This window comes from Protopterus annectens, chromosome 9.part0 (genome assembly GCF_019279795.1).
Source record: "Protopterus annectens isolate FY-2018-M chromosome 9.part0, PAN1.0, whole genome shotgun sequence".
Lineage (NCBI taxonomy): Eukaryota > Metazoa > Chordata > Ceratodontiformes > Protopteridae > Protopterus > Protopterus annectens.
Genome location: NC_056743.1, coordinates 927569819 through 927590660, shown reverse-complemented (window position 1 = coordinate 927590660; position 20842 = coordinate 927569819).

Here is a 20842-nt window from a genome sequence, read left to right as displayed (position 1 = left end):
AATTTTACAGTTTCAATTCCCTTTTCTTTCTTCTTTGTATAGCATTTATTTCTTATGATAGTGTTTAGTCTGCTGTCCTCAAAAGTTTTTTAAAACAATACTAAAACCTCTGATTTCTACTTGCTAGGTTGCATATAGTTTGCAATGTCAAAATTACTAAATACAGAAACTTTCAGTGACCATTTTTAATCTCATCTTAATTTTCTCATGTGTTAGTTACTTCCTCCTCTTTCTAGTTTATCATAACATTACTCCTGGTCTCTAGATTAGTATTAGTATCTTTAGCCATTATGTAGTAAATCTAAACTATTTACATTCAGTGTGTTTTTCCCCACTTTACCACCCCTTGACTTAGTTGTATTAGCTTCTAGCATGTAATCTGTAGCTACCCATTTATACTCTTAATCATTTATATTTTTTATCAGTGTAGCCGTAACATTCTCATCAGAAGCATCTAGGCACAAGTAATTGTTTGTCTACTGAATTATCAGAGTGAAAGGATTTTATCAGCTTGTGATAGCTCATTTTATTGGCCCACAATTTACTGAGTCTGGATTCATGGACAACATGCTGACTATAGAGCATTCTCTCACCCTGAATCGGCAACACACAACTGATGCAAGCTAGTAGCACTTCATAGTGCCATGTTGCACTCCCTTGTAGTGAACTCAGGTGTGCAACAGAGGATGTATACAGATGACTACATAATGACATGCAGATGAAATGGGCTAGCAAAATGAGGCTCTAATAATATTAAAATGCATACAAGCAGAGAGAAGCATATGCAGCTGTGTATGTCTGACTACATAAGAGTAAAGCACACCAAAAATATCATTGTATTTAGCAGGAATGCTAAGGGTCGCAGAAGCTGTCTTACAGCAGCATACTATAGTCAGCAGCGGGATGCACTTGGTGCCATCTGTTGTCACTGTAACTGGTACCTTCTGCAACTGACTTGCCACAGTTTCACTGATCAGAAGATTATTAATCAGTTAGAGTAAATCAGGACATTATACAATTTTTGTTTTACCACATACACAACTGATAAGAATGTGGGGCCTTCCCATACTGGAGGCCAAGGCATGTATATCTCCTTTCATATTAGTTACAGGGATATTTCAAATGCCAGTTGAGGGCATAATGGATATTTCACAGACCTTCATTCCTAGACTACCCAACAATTTCCTTAGCGTAATACTTCTGCATGTGGAAGATCATTTGTGGTTTTCTAGCACACCAGAGGAGAGTGCTAACACCATGCATGTCTTCTATGACATCACACAACTTCCTGAGATACTGGGTGTCATAGAGAACACATAGGTAGTGGTACAGGCCCTATGTAGCCCACACTCACAAAGGTTTGGTAACAGGAAAGGCTTCTATTTCTTGAACTCCCACATGGTATGACTCACTTGGGATTATAGCCAATATATCTGCAAAGGAACCATGCATTTCACAGTTTTCAGCTGTATGGCACACATCCAAACTATATTGCCACATCCAACATACTGAAATTCCACAGGGCCATCTTGTTGATATGTGCAGGCACTGTGGCTGATGTTAAAGCACATACCTACTTTTCTAATTTATCTGTATGCAGTAAGCACCCTTTGTGCATATTGTATTACAGATTATGCTGGATACCCACTAGAACCCTGGCTTGTGATGCCCATATGGAGTGCACAGAGTGTAGCCAAATGCCAGTATAATAATGGACACACACAAAACTGCAACATCACAGAGCATGTGGCCAGCTCACTCAAAGCCTGTTTCTGTTGGTTATTCATTAACTTGTCACTTGACTAGACATTGATTAGCAAGTCACAGTTAGGTAAATTTGAGTTCAGAAGACCTCTTAGATTACAAAAAATTAGATAAAGTAGAGAAAACAAGGGGTCCAAGAATGTGATAATATAAAAAGAACATGACAGTCTGGAGAAAAAAGAGAGTAAAAAAGTGACTGTCCTTGGCATGTGGGGGCAGCAGTTTGGCTCAGTGATCTTTGTAGTAACAGAGAAAGAGGAGTCTGCAGGAGAATTAAGGAACTTCAGGGGAGAATATGGATGCTAGAAATGCCAGTGAAGTCACTAACAAGATGAGAAAGAATAGAGTGGAACTAGATTGGGGGCATAACAGAAAACCATTAGACAGGATGGAGTAGGAAAATCTGGAAAAGAGTCAGGGACATAGGTTGAGAAAGGAATACATACAAGTGGTTTGACATGGAGTTAGGTGAAAGGAGACATGGGAGATGCAGCCATAAGAGTACAAGGAGAAGAAATCCAAGGTAGATAGATAGGTGCATTGGCAAGTAGATAAGGGGTGACAGGACAGGTGTGACCATGTAGGAACCACATCCACAGGGAGAGTAAGTAGAAAAGTGGCAAGGAAGGGATCACAGCCAGATAAGAGGGACAGAAAAGCAGAAAGGGCTTGTAGGAAAAATGTTGGAAGGATGAGAAATGAACCAAGCACAGAATGGTGAAACAACCTGCACAGAGCAGTCAGTAAGAAGGGTTGGAATAGTTTAACTGGAAATGTTGCAGACATAAGGTAATAAGAGTAGGGGTGAGGAGAAGGAAGTGAAGGAGATGAAAGCCATCGTGGGAAGACAGAAGTGAATTGCTTTTGGTGATTGAAGAATCAAATCATCAAAGAGAGTAAGATCCTTCACTAGGGAAACAGGAAACATCAGGTAATGGTAAAATTAGTTCCAGGGCTTAGGCATAGCAAGACATAGCTTGAGATGACAGAATTGGTTACCAAGGGAAAGTATGAAGCATTTTTTGGTGCATGTTGCAGCAGTGGACAAAGGAGAGGGACTTGGGATCAGAAGAAAATAGGTAGTGGTCTTGCTAACTGTTCTGGTGCTTTGTGCTGTCCCCAGATCTGGTGCCTCCCCCACAACTTTAAGATGAGAAGCAAAACCACTCTTTTTTTCCTTTTAAACTCAAGCAAACTGCTTGCCACATTTGTAGTTAGTAGCTGCTGAAGTTTACTTCATGATATACACAGAGAGCTAAAGTACTTCTGTTCTGACTGCAAATGCAATACTGGCATGCAAGCATTCATTTCTAAGTACCGTTATGGACTGAAGACCACTCAGCATCTGCCAGTTATGCCCCCTAGCATTTTGCATCCATACCTCACAACTGTGCAGATTGTTACCTCATATTTTTGGTCTGTTTTTCATAAAATTGTGGTTTTCTGGCAAATTAGTGACAAATCATTAAAGACTGAAGTTAGCAAGTAATGGCATTTAAGTTTCAGACTTCATACCCTTCAGAAAAAGTCTTGTTAATGCAAAACCTGTTATTCTTTCAACTTTCTAACATTGTAACAACAATTTTTAAAATATGTCCCTATTTTGGGGTCTTTGTCCAACTTTTATTTATGGCTTTGTCCAGATTTCTTGCTGTAAGAGGTTGAGAGGTATGTTTGCATCCAGGCCAGCTGCCCTTTTCACCCCACCCTACCTATGCCTCTGGAATAGGGAGGGGCCTGCTAGAGAAACCAACTGTATGCCCAGGACAGGCTGCATCTTAACCTAGAAAGTCCAACAGTTCTCATAACTTGGATGGAATAGTACATCTGACTGACTATAACTTAAAATTAAGGTAGAAAGGGAGGCATTTCACAGATGCATAAGGGAAGAGAATAAATCCTCAAGTAGTAGAAAGCAGGAAAAAAGAGACATGCAGTATAGCAGAGGAACAAATCAAAGTGACTCATGCTGTGAATGAACAGTATTACTGTACAGTGCAAGAAAACTAGATAAGAGGATGGGGAGCTGTAGATGGTGATACAGGAGGGGAGAAGAGACTTTGATGGTGTCTCAGAAACACAGTCTAGTGACAAGAAGGAGTAGAGCATGGTGGTACCTGGGTATAGGTTATTCACCAATGGCAGAGAAGCGAGGGACTGAAATAAGAGTAACGATTTACATAATAAGAGGAATCAAATGTGAGATCAGTGAGGAGAAGGACTAGCAGTCTATGAAGGGGGAAGGACGAGAACAGAGTCAGAATCTGGGTCTGTATCATATGTTCGAAGACTAAAAATGTTGACTCACCTTTAGTCGACATGGAAATGTCGAAGTTGCAGTTAATCGAACGGCCAAATCATTGATTTCTTTCCAAGGGAAAGGAATTGTTTGGCGTTCCATCTGACGTTTCCTCGACTGTAGTGCAATCTCGAAATTAGAATATTTAGGTGGGGAGGTGAAGCCCCCCACTTAAAAGTTTTTTTTTTGTGGTGATTGTTGTTGGCCTACCGATTTCTTTCCCTTGGAAAGAAATTGATTATTTGGCCATTCAATGAACTACAGATTTGACATTTCCATGTCGATTAAAGGTTATTGACGTTTTTAGTCTTTGATCATATAATATAGACCCAAGAATCTAGTGTACATGTCTTGGCTGTCAAAATAGAGAAACTGGGAGAATGTTTGGGGTTTAGTACAGTGTATCAGTCTGCAGATACATCTGGGAGGAGAATGAACAATTGGAGGAGAGACTAAACGTTTGGGGTCCAAGGAAGAAGGCTATAGATGTGGGAGGAGTTGAATCTTTACAGAGCAAACTGTGAAATTCCAAGCTCCATGGTGTGTGTGTGTGTGTGTGTGTGTACATATATATATATATATATATATATATATATATATATATATATATATATATATATATATATATATATATATTTATGTGCGTGTGTGTGTGTGTGTGTGTGTGTGTGTGTGTGTGTGTGTGTGTGTGTGTGTGTGTGTGTGGAGAGAGAGAGAGCAGGAATTGATTGAAGCCTTCAGCAAGGAGGGGTTCATCTATCTGGTGGGGGAGGTACAAGAAAGAATTGATTTATGAATGTGGTCCTAAATGTGGTAGAAGTTGTCAGAGATTCCTTGGAAAAATTACCATTAGCCAAAAAACTGCATTCTACTATGTGGTTTAGTGTCTGTGTATGGGGATAGGGGTTTAAGAACACAAAAATGAAGACAACTGTGTGAGGTTAGAAAAGTAAATTATGATGAAATGGGGAGAGGGTCAAAGTTGAGTTAGGGGACTGGGAACAAACTGAGGGAGCAAACAAGCAGTGGGAATGAACCAGGGATGCTGTAGATGGAGGTTTGAGGAAGAGACACAAAGACAAAAAAGAATACCTGTGAGGCTACAAAGGCAGGTAAGTCTAGCAATTATGGCAAAAGACACAGCATACAGGAGGTAGAAGGCAGATGTGGGGAGGTGAGGAAGACAACTTACAAGGAGGCAGGCAGAAGAACAACCAAGAAGGAGAGGGGGAGCAAAGGCACAAGCTTAAAGGGAGTTGGCAGAAGGAATAAGTGAGTTAGGAGGGGAGACCAAAGTTGTCTTTAGATAAATAGCAGAGAGAAAGAAAGGGCCTGACCAGGCTAAACAGAAATGGGAATGAGGTCACAGAAGACTGGGAAGAAGCAAAAGTACTGAATAAATACTTCATTTTTATAGAGAAGACCAAGGGAGAAGAGCCATGCTATGAGGGAAGTAGGGCTGAATGCAGGACCAGATCCAAGACAAAGCAACCTAAGCAGCCACCTGGGTCCTGGTGCTGGCTAGGGTGCCCCATAAGACTGTTTAACAAAGATCTGTCACACATCTCCCAACCCTGATTAGACTGACAGCTGTGGTCTCCTTTCTCTTTCATTGGTTCAAATGAAGCCAATGAAAGATATTCCTGCAGCTTTTATCAGTAACAGAAACCAATGAAAAATATTCCAGGAGTTTTTCTCAGTAACAGAAGCCAATGAAAGGGAGTTCTGGAGCTTTTATCAGTAGCAGAAGCTGTAGTGTTGGCTTTTGGAAAAACTAACCCTAGCTATGTGACATATGTGATGCCAAAGCTAACTTACATTTTTTGTGAGTTGGGGAGAACCTCTGGGCCACCTTTGGAAAAGCCACTACGCTGGTGTGTGTGTGTGTGTGTGTGTGTGTGTGTGTGTGTGTGTGTGTGTGTGTGTGTGTGTGTGTGTGTGTGTGTGTGTGTGTGTGTGTGTGTGTTTAAATACTTGGTTCCTTGTGTTTATTATTTGACAGTGAATAAACTGGACAGTGTAAAGTCTACAAATTTGAAGTTAATATTTTAACTTTGAACACATTTTAATTTAGCTTGTTTTTTTCCCTCAGACACACTGGTGTGAACTGAACTGTACTAAAGCTACATCATTGTATCTGGTACATATTGCAGATCATACCTCTCAACCTTTTAGAGCAAGAAATCTGGGCAAAGCCATAAATAAAAGTGGGACAAAGACCCAAAAATAGGGACATGTTTTAAAAATTGCTGTTACAATCTTAGAAAGTTGATAGAATCATTGGTTTTGCATTAGCATGAATTTTTGAAGGGTATGAAGTCTGAAATTTAAATGTCTGTCGTTATTTTCTAACTCCAGTCTTTAATGATTTGCCACTAATTTGCCAGAAAACCACAATTTTATGAAAAACAGACCAAAAATATGAGGTGAAAATGTGTACAGTTGAGAAGTATGTTGCAGATGAGTAAGGCTATGTAAGTTAATGAGCTGCTCCCTGTAGTGCAGGGTTTGATTCTCCCTGCTTTCATTAGACTACTGTGTGACTCTGACCAAATCACTTCATCAGACCATATTCCTAGGCTGTCCCAAATGTGCTACACATTTATCTTTTAATTAATTCTTGCACCCTTCACATAGCTGCTAATTAATGCTTCTCTATAAGCTGCATGCATGCCTCTTGTAGTTTAGTGGTTTGGCAGATGTGTTTTCAATAAATGTGAGTTTCAAGGGAAGAGAAGTTTACTGTTGCTCATGCTAATTTTGTTATCATTGTGAGGGTGTTTAACAAATGGTTGTCAGTGCTTTTGCTGTAAAATTTAGAAAAAGCATTTTAAATTAAATACAGCTTCACACGGTACAAGCAAATATTCCTTTATTAATAGGTAAACGCTTTCACCACTAACTGTGGCTTCCTCAGACCATATACATACTACTAACTGACAAAAACAGTCTTTAAATACCCTCATTAAACTATTAACATCCATTACATTCAAATTCTCGTTCAACAAATGAACACTGTTCTTTCACTTACACACCTTCAGTGGGCGGGATCATCAATTAAACCTTTACATAATTTAAAAACATATTTACTATAAACAAATGTTATATGGCATTTAATTAAATAACATTTCAAAACTTTTAAAAATCATTCCTTAAATATAATCATGCTACATGGTCTCACATTATTCAACATATTGCACATTCCCCTATATGGTATAAATTTCATTAGCTCAACATAACTAAAAGTAAATGTAAACATTAGTATTTCATAATATTTGAATACATTGTTTTTACATAAATGCATCATGATGCGAGTAGGTTCTATTGAGCAACGCTATATAGCTCATCATTGTGTTCTTTTAAGAAATAAAAAATAATAAAAAGTTAAAGTAATACTCGCTCCCTTAATTTTACACTAGCTATATAGCGTAAGCATGTCAAGCCTATGTTCTGCTCTATCACCATATTCACATACCATTTAGGGGAACCAGTTAAAATAAGCAAGTATATCCAGTTCACTGTGTATGCTCAATCACTCATTCCAACATAACTTACATTCACTAATGTCGCATCACCATGCAGTTAAAACAAATAAATTAAGCTATTTCTTTGAAAGCCTCATTTAAATACATTAAATCCAAGTCTTGTAATCACAGTAGATTTAGCGTATGTTGTAATAAGACATTATTACACAAAAATGCAATCAATCTAAAGCGAAAACTTCTTACATGTTTATACATCACCATCTAAGTCCTTTGAATCTTATTCGACTTGGTAGTCCATTAATGGTTTATTTACAGAGCTTTCCCAGTGATCCCTCTACTAGTTACAGTGTTTTATTTATTTATTTTTATTTTACATTTGTTAACCAGGGGTGTCTGACTGTGCCAAAAAGGCCCTTTTTCAGCAGAGGTCCGGGGAGAAAAGCTCCACACAGAAAAATTACAGATGCATTTAATTATTTAGACATGATCAGTATACACACAAATTACAAAAGACATGTTTTTACAGTGGTATGCAGCCCATCAACAGTTACAGTGGAGAGAAACAAAAAATATTAATTTAAAAATAAAGGTAATTAATAGATTTGTGGTGTACAGCTGAAATTTGGAACATAGGTAGAATACATACATAGTACACAGGTACAGCACATACATTGTAGATTAGCCAGTGTTTGTGAGTAAGACTGAAAACTTTTATCAAGTACTCTAGGTTTAGTATGTGTACCTTATCCGCTTTCACTAGCCTGGGGAGCTATCATGGCACTACCAACTTTGCTTGAGATGTTGCCTGATGAGGTCTTTAAAGGAGGCTTTGGATTATGTGTTTTGAATGCTAGTGGGGACAGAGTTCCATTTTTTAGCCACTGAACTACTATATAGTGCATCTCCAAAGCTATTGTAGCTGTTGGTGACTTCTAGTAGTAGTTTGATGATCTAAGAGGCCTTTTGGCTGAGTGATGTTGTACTAGGTTTTTGAGGGCAGGACACTTATTGGGGAGGTAATAGATAGAATGACAGAGGCAGAGCTGATTGTAAGTTAGGAGGTTGGGCAGTTCAAGCCAGTGGAGCTGTCTCAAAGCAGTACAGTGATGAGTTCTATATGAGGAATTTGCAGCAAAGCGGGAAATTCTGTTACAGCAGGCTTCCATTTTGCTTAGTTCAGTTTTGTTGAGATTAGTCAGAATGGGAGATGCATAGAGTAGGTTGGATAGAAGTTGGTTGCGAGCAATGGCTGATCTTGTGTTGTTAGTAAGAAATGGTTTGATACGGTAGAGTGATCCCAGTTTGGCATGTACTTTTTTAATAGTTGAGATGACTATCACATTTTAGATGGGAGTCTATGGTTATTCCCAATAGCTTAGCCTGTGCCACTGGAGCGATTGGAGGAGCATTTGTGGAGTAGATAGTGAACTGACTGTTATCAGTGTTTTTGTTAGAACTGGTTATAATCATAAGCTAAATTTTCTTTGGATTGAGGATAAGTTGGGCTTTGGTAAGGTAGTTTTCAACGTCAGAGAATGCTAGTTGAGTTGTTTGCAGGAGGGTGGGAATGTTTTGTGCAGCACAGATTAAGGTAGTGTCATCTGGATACTGAATGATTGATGCATGCTGTGTGGAGATATGGAGATCATTTGTGAAGATTGTGAATAGTAGTGGTCCTAAAATAGAACCCTGTGGGACTCCTATAGTTATGGGCAGCTGAGGAGAGAGAGAGAGAGAATTTTCCCATTTCACAGCTTGTTACCTGTCAGTTAAGTAGCTTTGGAACCAGGTAAGAGTGGAATTTGATAGGTGATACTGGTTTAGTTTGTTTAGTAGGATTTGGTGCGAGACTGTGTCAAATGCTTTGGACATATCCAAAAAAAAGTTCACACCTGCAGGCCTTCATTTTTGAGATGGTTTACTGTGTCTGTGAAGCAGAGGAGGGCTGTAGTGGTACTATGGGCAGGTCTGAAACCATGCTGAGTAGGTAACAGGATGTTGCTGTCTAGGAGATATTTTAGCATCTGGGTATGGATGTATTTTTCTAGGATTCTGGCCAGGGGGGAGAGTAAAGCAATGGGTCTGTAGTTATTAAGTTCAGTGTAGGTCCCGCCTTTATGTATGGGTGCAATATAGGATATTTTCCAGAGTTTGGGCACATAGTTTTCAACAATTGATCTGTTTATGAGAGTGGAGATTGGGATAGCAATAGCATCTGCTGTGAGTTTCAAGAAATAGCTGGGGAGTAGGTCGGCTGCTGTTGATGAGGTTTTTAGTTTGGAGAGCATGCTTTTGATTGAAGTGGAGGAAACTGTTTTGAGGGTAAAGCTTGTATTAGTGTTATTTGTGTTGGGGGGGATAGTGAGGAAGGAACTGTCCTGTGATACTAAGGATAGAATTGAGTTCGCAAGGTGGGAATTGAAATGTGTTTCAATGGGAACTTTAGTGTCAGGGGTGGTTGGTTTGGGGGTAGCCTTTTGGGTTGGTTTTAGTAGTTGGTTTACATTTTTCCAAAGTTTTGGAGGGTTGTGTTGGTATTTAGTTTGTAATGTCGTGTAGTAGGATTTTTTGTCCAGCGTAATGCATTTTTTTTGCACGGTTGCACAGTTCTTGGTACTTAGTTGGGCTTTGTGTTTCTTTGTTTTTTTGATAGTAAAGCCAAGCAGTGTCTCTGGACTTGAGGATTTGTTTGGTTTCTTTACTGAGCCAGTGGTTTGTAGAGGTTCTAACCTTGATTTTGCGCAATGGAGCAACAGTGTCTAGGTGTTGTAGAAATGTTTTGTTGAAATATGCTACAGCCCGGTCAAGTGGGAGGGTTTTTAGGGGGGGGGTCCAGTCATAGTTACAGAGTAAAGTATTCAGGACCTCAGGAGAGAATTTCTTTGTGTTTCTAGTGGATATATAGTTAGTGGTTTTGCATATGCTTGTTCTACTACATATAAAGTATATTATGTTGTGGTCACTTAAGGTGTCTGGGAGACTGCCTGCATGGGGGTACAATGTGGGGTTGTTAGTTAGGACCGAGTCAAGGATGGATTCCCTTTTAGATTTTTTATCACATCTAGTTGGAATTTGGACTAGCCGCTGGTAGCCATTTATTAGATTACTTGGTGGGTCTGACATGCAGGTGAACCAATCTAGGTTGAAATCCCCTAGATTAAGGGTTTCTTGTGAGTATGTGGAAGAACACCAGGATAAGAAGTCTTCAAGGCTAGCAGGTGTATTACCAGGTGGAATATAGATCACAATTGTGGTGATGACCTTTTTAGGGTAAAGTTGAAGTTGTGAGATAAGTATGTCCCACTTATTGGGGGAGGGGTAGGAGTTTGGTAATTGACGTACAGGTAAGTTGGACTTGTACAGTAAGGCAGTTCCACCCCCTTTACGAAGTGGTCTGTCTTGTCTAATGATATTGTAGCTGGTAGGGAGAACTTCTGAGTTAGCTATGTTTTTATTTAGCCAGGTTTCTATTAAAGCAACTATGTCTGGGGAGTAGTGTGCTATTGTGGCTTGGAGTTCAGGTATTTTATTTTTTGATACTTCTAATATTAATATTTAGCATTAAAAGATGGTTGGTTTTGCTGATGTTGTTGATTTGCCCAGGGATGAAGATAGTGGGGGTGTTATGTTCTGACATTTGTGTTGGAGCAGTTTGTGTTGGACAGGATGGATTTGGGCCTTGGTTGAGGTGGATATCCCCACTTATGGTGAGCCTGATGTTAAAATGGTGACACAGATGTTGGAGTTTGGTGAGGAGTGTAAGAAAGTATTGTGTTTTTTGGAGTAGGAATGAGAGCATATGTGTTTAGTTCTGAATTGGTCCGTTATGTAGTTCTTGAACAATTGTGGGCAGATATTATTAAAATGTGCGGTGTCTGTATATGAGAGTGCATAATGTAGTGTTGTGCTACTAAGTTTAGGGATATTGCTAGAGTGATAACTTGTGGTGTTATAAAGAATTATGAGAAGACAGACTAGACTTAGCTGTGTGATAGTCATGGTTATAAAGTTTAAGTTGGTTCTAGGTGGGGGTCTGAATAAGACTTATACAGTTGCAATATATGTGGATGGGTAAGTAGTGTGGGTGATGTAAAAAATACCTATTGGAAATGAGAGTGATTGGGAGTATTTTGTGTGGAGCAAGTTGGTGTTGTATAATGTGATCTGACTTGAGGAGCTGTGATTGGTGGAGGTGATGTGAGGGTGAGCTGTGAGTGTGACTGTGATTACTATAAATGTAGAGGTAGTGGGGGTGGGAGGAAATAGGGGGCAGGGCAGGGGAGCGGAGAGAGCCTGAGTGTTAGCGAGGGTAAACGGAGCGGGGCAGAGTCCACCAAGACAAGAATAAAAAGTAAGTATTACTTTGCAAATCTGAACACTTTAAACAAATCCATGAGGTCTAATGGCTTACCAGCAAGCAGAATGCAATTGCTGAAGAGCACTTGTGTCCTGGTGGGAGACTAGAAATTTAAAGATGGATCCATGCTCAGCAGGATTCTAATATAGACTTAGTATTGGGGGAGGGAGATAGCACAAGGGATGTAAATCAGGTGGAATGCAAAGAAACCAGAGAGGCAATCAGTGGAAATCTATCAGTGAAGGCCTCAGGCGGGGTAAGAAATAACTCAAAGTACTTGTAAAGTGAAGGAGAGAAGAGACAGCAAAGTTTATTAAAGTTGGGAGTGTGTCTTCACATTGACTTGCTGATTACTAACCAGTTTATGCACAGATTAGAGTAGGGAGGTGCATTAGTAATGAAGGGGAATGTATAGAGATGCAAATAAACAGGTGGGCCTCCAAGTGATACAAACTAAGGCAGAAAGTGCTGAGAGGGCTGCTTGATGGTTAATTTAGTCACAGGGATCTCAATTAAATGTATACTGTCTATTAGACAGTTAGGATTACTGCACTAGCTGGGGGGGGGGGACATAAGGCTACAACAGTCAGTTTTATTAGCACGCTGAGAACTACTAAAAAAATACTGCTAATGTAATAGCTTCACTCTCATAAAACATACAAGTAAAATGCCTGGGTGGACTGACCCTGTTCTTGAGGCTCAAAATGTATATCCTTGTTTAGTTTTGCAGTACCGATTCCTTCTTATACTGTATGGGTGGAGTGGTAGCCGCAGGCTGCAGATTTGCTTGAGTGTGCTCCTTCTCTTGAGACTCACAATGTATATCCTTGTTTAGTTTTGCAGTACTGATTCCTTCTTATACTGTTAGGGTGGAGTGGTAGCTGCAGGCTGCAGATTTGCTTGAGTGTGCTCCTGCTCTTGAGGCTCAAAATGTATATCCTTGTTTAGTTTTGCAGTACCGATTCCTTCTTATACTGTTAGGGTGGAGTGGTAGCCTCAGGCTGCAGATTTGCTTGAGTGTGCTCCTGCTTTTGAGGCTCAAAATGTATATCCTTGTTTAATTTTGCAGTACCGATTCCTTCTTATACTGTATGGGTGGGGTGTTAGCCTCAGGCTGCAGATTTGCTTGAGTTTGCTCCTGCTCTTGAGGCTCAAAATGTATATCCTTGTTTAGTTTTGCAGTACCTATTCCTTCTAATACTGTATGGGTGGAGTGGTAGCCGTACGCTGCAGATTTGCTTGAGTGTGCTCCTGCTCTTGAGGCTCAAAATGTATATCCTTGTTTAGTTTTGCAGTACCGATTCCTTCTTATACTGTATGGGTGGAGTGGTAGCCGCAGGCTGCAGATTTGCTTGAGTGTGCTCCTGCTCTTGAGGCTCAAAATGTATATCCTTGTTTAGTTTTGCAGTACCGATTCCTTCTTATACTGTATGGATGGAGTGGTAGCCGCAGGCTGCAGATTTGCTTGAGTGTGCTAAGTAAAATGCCAGTAGGATTATCCTTTCGTTATACGTCTATGCGCAACTACATGACGTCAGGATGTGTACTGTTACTATGCCAACGGACCCCATTTAAATGAGGCTTTCAAAGAAATAGATTAATTTATTTGTTTTAAGTGCATGATGATGCGACATTAGTGATTTAAGTTATGTTGGAATGAGTGATTGAGCATACACAGTGAACTGGTTATATTTGCTTATTTTAACTGGTTACCCTAAATGGTTTGTGAATATGGTGATAGCGCAGAGCATAGGCTTGACATACTTACGCTATATAGCTAGCATAAAATGAAAAGAGCGAGTATTATTTTAACTTTTTATTATTTTTTATTTCTTAAAAGCACACAATGATGAGCTATTTAGCATTGCTCAATAGAACTCACTCGCATCATGATGCAGTTATGTAAAAACAAAGTATTCAAATATAATGAAATACTAATGTTTACATTTACTTTTAGTTATGTTGAGTTAATGAAATTTATACCATATAGGGGAATGTGCAATATGTTGAATAATGTGAGACCATGTAGCATAATTATATTTAAGGAATGATTTTTAGAAGTTTTGAAATGTTTTTTAATTAAATGCCATATAACATATGTTTATAATAAATATGTTTTTAAATTATGTAACAGTTTAACTGATGATCCCACCCATTGAAGGTGTGTAAGTGAAAGAAGTGTTCATTTGTTGAACGAGAATTTGAATCTAAAGGGTGTTAATAGTTTAATGAGGGTATTTAAAGACTGTTTTTGTCAGTTACTAGTATGTATATGGTCTGAGGAAGCCACAGTTAGTGGTGAAAGCGCTTACCTATTGATAAATGAATATTTGCTTGTACCATTTGAAACTTGGAAGCTGTATTTTATGAGAATTGGAGCTATACTTCGTGTCCCAGTTGCTGTTTTCTTGCCTTTTGCTATCATTGTTTTTTGCAACAGTTCACATTTACCAGCTGGTGGTTGTTTATTTTTGTGTGGATTTTAAATTAAATGTAGCTCTCTGTGATCGTTGTAAAATAAAAAAGAAAATAGTATACATGCTGACAGGTTTGCAGCGATGCTTTACAGTATTTGGGGAGAGACAGCCTAAAAATGACATACTGGTATGGGAGGCTAGTCCTTCCAGCTCTGGATGAGTGGAGAGAACAGCAGACACACAGTAGGGTAGCCAGAGAAGAGACTTTTATTTATTTGTTTATTTAACATCTGTTTTACCAGGATAATCCGACTGGACAGCTAGTGTCAATTTTCAGCAGAGTCCTAGGGAGAAAAGCTCCAAGAACGTACAGTGTAATACATGCTAATTAAAGAATAAGAACAGTTAGGATAACATGTTGAAGTATGCTAACATTTTAAAAAGAGGACTAATAATTAAAGGCAAATACATTTAGAAAACGTTTACATACGTTAAATGATAAGAACAGTTAGGATAGCATGTTGTAGGATGCTAACATTCAAAAGAGAGCTAACAAATTAGAGGCAAGTTCATTTAAGTGATAAGAACAGTTTAGGATAACATGTAGAATACTAACATTTTAAAAAGGCAAAACAGTTAAAAGCAATACAAGCTCATAGTACAGATATGTGATCACAGGTCTTATAGTGGTGTAAGCCCAACTACAATATATGTACATAAGGTTTTCAAAGTAAGCACATATTTACAAAATATACAGTGCACATGGGTGGAGCAAAATGACAGTGAACAATATACATCAGAGGCCTCAGGGTATTACCTGCCTATAGTGGGGTGAGGGTTCAGGGGGATCATTGCAGTTGCATAGCTGAGAAGGAACTGGCTTCCCTAGGGAATGATAAAGCACAGTGACCATATGAGTTGCCTCCAAGGCACCTGAAGAATTTGAGCAGTATGCCTGCAGATCCCCTGATCAAGGGGGTACTCTCATACTTTATTCACCCTAACACATTACCAGCCACCCTACCTATACTCAGGCTGATCCCTTCTTCACATTTATTTCCTCAAAATTTTTTTAATGTCCAACCTATTTACCTTTTCAATTACAAAACATCTAAGCATTCAGTTCACTTTGACATAACCTGGAATAAATTCATATCCTCTATAAAAAAACTAACCAATCCTAATCCTCTCTTCTTTAAAATCACCTTTTGTTGTGCATCCATCCAGAGTTACCAGATTTGTAAATGGACAGGTAGGGAAAAAAGAAAGGGATTTCATGCTAAGTGAAGACCCAAAAAAAAAAAAAAAAAAAAAGTCTTTCATGCAGAATTGCCTGCTGTTCCACATTACACAGAAGTGGCTCCTTTGATTGGCTTGTATGCCAATCAAAAATCGCACAGAAGAGACTCTTCTGTTCAGTGTGTAACAGTCTGCTGTTTTGCATTGAACAGAAGTGGCTCCACTTTGTGATTTTTGATTGGCTCGTATGCTGGTATATGAGCCAATCAAAAATCACAAAGTGGAGCCTGTTTCACTGGGATTTTAAAAGGTAGTGCGGGACTCGAGATTATGCTGCTGATCTCGGGAGAGTCCCGCTCAAATTGACAACCCTGCATCCATCCCAACTCTGGCTCCTCAGCCTCATCCATTCCATTATCCTCTGCCCCTAACTCTTATACAACACCCACAAAACCTTTCCTTACTTCCATTAACATTTGTAGGATTGTAAACAAAGTTACAGACCTGCAAGCATGGTTTCTTCAATAGTAACCATATATTAATGTCATTACTGAAACATGACTAAAACCTCATATAAAAGATGCTGAAATTCTATACACTGGCTATAATACAACTCGATGTGACAGACTACACAAAAAAGGGGGAGGTGTTGCAATGGTCTGTGATAACTGTCTGGGTTTCCCACCCCTCAAAACTAGCCTATCAACCTTCCAAAATGTAGAACTTTTTATCTCTCTTCTCAAAGTTAATAAACATAAGAAACGTTGTATAGTTGCCCTCTACATACCACCAAGTAATAATACTACCTTATTAGAAGAAACTCTTTGCTGGGTAACTGAAAATATTACTAATGCAACCATTATCTTAGGTGACGTTAACATTGACTGGTTATCTGTGACATCTGACGCCCCAACTAATAGTCTTATCTAGTATGGGTTCCAACAGCTATTCTGTTTCCTTACTGAACTCAACAAAGCAAATAATAAAAATTATATCCTTGACTGGATACTTGCCTTTGTCACCAGCAAGTATGCTATCTCAGGGGTACTGCCTGATTTCCCTAGTGACCATCACCCTATATTCACCAATAGAGAAATCATTCACCAGATAAAAAACATCAATACATACCTGCTTGGAATCTTTCTAACTAGCTTCCTGATACACTCAGTAATCTACAAAAATCTGTCAGCTGGTCTCCACTCAAAAGCCTACCCCTAGACAAAGTTGTCAACAGACTCAACAATATATTGATGAATGCTTTAAATACCCTTACCCCTACTAGAAATAAAAGAGTAAAAACACTCAAACCCATTGCTGTCTCATTGTACAAGAACTTGCATGCAAAAACATCACAAAACATGGAAACAATGACACAAAGATAAAACCTCTCAAGCCTTACATCTGTACAAGGAGTTGCCCAACCTCCCCAAGAAGCAAATTCATTTAGACCAGTAGTGTCCAACCCGCGGCCTGCGGGGCGCATGCGGCCCTCAGACCTCTTCCATGCGGCCCGCAACCCTTAAATTAAAGTTTTACTTTTTTTCCGTTTTTTTTTAAATGCTTGCGACCTTTCCCTGGTGTGCGCATGCACCAAAGCACCTTCCCATTACTTTTCGTGCCGATAGATGTATTTGCGGCAAGGAAGAGCTGACTTGCATCCTGTAGCTGTTGTGCGCATGCGCGAAAAATACCCTTCCGTTCGTTTTCGCGCCGGTAGATGTATTCGCGGCAAAGAAGAGCTGAAGGAAAACGAGACCATTGCGCCGAAGAAAAGCTGAGAGAGAGAGAGGGATTTGTCATTTTTACACAGACACCAGGTAAGCTAAGTATGTTGTAGCAATCTTTACTGTAGTCATTAAAATCCTTGCACACCTAAAACTATCTTACAAACTGTCATCTATTTTTTAAGTCTATGTTGGGCCATAGAAACACTCTTATCCACAAAGCTGAATATGATCTACCTCTGGTAACAGTTAATTCCAGCTTAACACACACAAACTAAAAAAAAGCCGAAAATAAAATGTGGAAACTTACACTCCTGTCTGATGCACACAGCCACATTGTGACACTAAATTTAAAACATTTTCTGCAGCAGACAGTATAGAAATGGGCCGCTACATGGTTATTTAGCACCAAAATGCAACCCCAAAAAGAACAATATTAGGGAACAAATAAAATTCAACAAGGGGTAGTCTCAATATGACTTTACTTTGGTCAGGCCACTCTTTTAATTAACCACAGGTGAAAGAGAATTCTTTAACCAGAGCACAGCACATGGAATCATCCTCTAAGTGGGGTAAGGAAACAACAACACTGAAAGGCTTCAAAGTTAAATTGAAACAATACTTACTTAATAATATCAGTTGTATCTGCATTCAGAATACTGAATAACAGTGTAGAACAAAACTTAATCTTGTACAACTGAATAAAACTGTGATTAATAATTAAAACAGGAAGCTAATGATCTTACATATGCTCTGCTGTAAATATCATTGAAGTGTTAGTGTTAGTCTATGTGTAAATATGATGTTACAAACACATGTGCTTTACTGGCTAACCCCATTACACTCCAGGGCCCAATACTTTGACTTAATGGTCTGCAAGCTTCTGGTATCTATTTATGTAAATTAGTTTCTATTTGTATATATTTTTTTTTTGTATCTTTTTACTACTACTTCATTGGAGACTGGGATGTGTGTGAAAAGGGTAATTTTATCCACCACCTACCTGTTTACCAAATAAATAACTACAGAAAGAAATAATTTATTGTTGTGTCTGCAAATAAAAATGTTAGAGCTGATAACCATGGATCTAATCTAGACACACATAGCCTTCTTAATGACCATTTGTATAGCAGGTGAATATAAAGAGCTAACCCAGCGACCATAAGCTAACTCCGCCCTACCTATAGCTTTCTTTCAGGTTCACAGTGAGGACATCATTGATGGTAGGTAGACACTTCTATCAGCAAAGCACTGCACTATGATTTATAGAACTAGTATAGATGCTTGTGTTGCACAGCTGAAGAACAGAGCTAAAAAAACTAGGAATTTAATGAGCTGTATGATTCCGTAATAAGATACAGAATAATCTGTATATAAGAAATAATGAAAAAAGTGCCTACTTAGTAAGGTAAACTGACCTAACCTTATCAAAAGCTGGGGGTGTTTGCAGAGTAAGTAAAATTATTGGTGCACAGTTGAAAGTTTTAACTGAGAAAAAGATAAAATGTTAATGAAAAACACAACAGTATAACATTAAGTGAGGATATGCATTTAAAATAACAGTGAATATGAAAAGGATTGATATTGTTACTTTGCAATGTTATGTAAACATTATTTGCATGCTAGATGGAAGTACGAGTGGCAAAATTGTGTACCTCGATATATACAAGTGAACACAATTTGTCTGACTGAAGGTTGCAAAACTTTATGATATTAATTAAGATGATAATGCTGCTAATATGCATAGCTGCTTTGCTAGACAGACATTTATATCTCAATGTCTTCACATTTAATACTACATTTTAGTGTCACTTTTATTAACATCCATTTATTGCATGTACCAGCCCAGCATTACATTATCACAGCCCACTTTGCATAATTTATGTGAATACAAAAATGTCATAATTTTCATAACCTTTTGCAAATAATCATTAGTAAATTCAGCTCTGCACACCCCATGATGAATATTTCACTATATGATTATCAGATCATGTTAGCTTGTAAATGCCACCTCATTGCCTTAGTTTTAGCTATTTATTTCTTATTAGGATTATAGAAATAAGACTGAAAACACTGAGAAACATACTGGTTGCAAGAGAATAATGATTTGTCCTGTTAAGATGAGTACACAAACACTCTGCACTTCTAAAGAACATCATTTTCTAGGAAGGTGACAGGTAAAAAATCTCTTAAAAGTATTGGCCAGACTCTGATTTTTATGACACCACAATAGTCAACCTCCTTTCCAAGCAATAAGCTCCATTTTCTGCATCACTGCAGCTGCTGTCAAGCAAGCAGTTCAAGCCCAGCCCAGTATTCTGTCCTGTGACCTTCTTCTGCCATAATTCATTCAAAAATATTTACTCAGTTAAAGAGTGAAAGACCATAATAAAGCTTTTGATTCAATGAGCTTTGTCTTACGGAATTCATTACCACCTGGCATTCATGCCTCAATGAATACATTTAAAACTAGTCCTAAAACCTTAATGATGTGTCCAGCTGTTTCCCCAGGATCATCCTACTGATGCCCCTAGGCATCAGATGGATATTTTCTTTGCTTAACTTTGCCCCCATTGAAATATGGGAACACTTTCTGTATTAAAGACCTTTTTTTTTTTTTTTTTTTTTTTTTTTTTGCTCTTCAACGTGAGAGATCTTTTTTTTTTTTTTTTTTCTGGTCCTCACTTTCCGTCTACATGATATATTTTACATGCGGCCCCCAGACCAATTCTGTTGACTCAATGCGGCACTTGCAACTGAAAAGGTTGGACACCCCTGATTTAGACAAAAAAAAATATTACTCTCACCCACAAGATACTTATAAAAAAATTCCAAAGAAATTCTGGAGCACAGTTAAGAAAAGTTTTCAGCCTGGCTGTCATTCCTTACCGAACCCCTATACTTATCCTCCTCAGAAACAGCTATCAAATTTAACACGTTCTTCATCAACATCATAGCCTGTCTTACCTTCAGCTGTCCCTACCTCAAAACTCGACTAGTCTCGACATCCCTACCTTCAATCTCCAACCAGTCTCCACATCATATATTAAACAGATAATAAAGAAACTTTAACCTTGTTCTCCTTCTAATGATGATCTCCTTGCTGAGTACCTTAAGCTCACTGCAGACTGTATGGCATACCCAGTATCAATTCTCATTAACAGTTCTATTCAAGACTCCCATGTCCATGCCCAGTGGAAAAAAAAACTTAATTATTCCCCTCCATAAAGGTGGTAACGCCTCTGAAATTTCTAACTTTAGACCAGTTGCCATATTGGCCCCTCTTTCTAAGAGCCTGAAAAAGTGTATTCATAAGCAACTCCTTCAGTACCGCTTGCAAAATGATCTTTTAACCCCAACATAACATAGTTTCTGACCAGTCCATAGCACCACCTCAGCTCTCTTCAACTTTTCTGACACCATTAATATGGTACAAACCAAGGAAAATTTCTCTCTTCTATTTTTCTTAATCTCTTAAAATGCTTTGACGCAGTGTCACATTAGAAACTTCTGGTTCAAATGTCCTCTCTGGGACTTTTCAAGCCAACACTTCTACG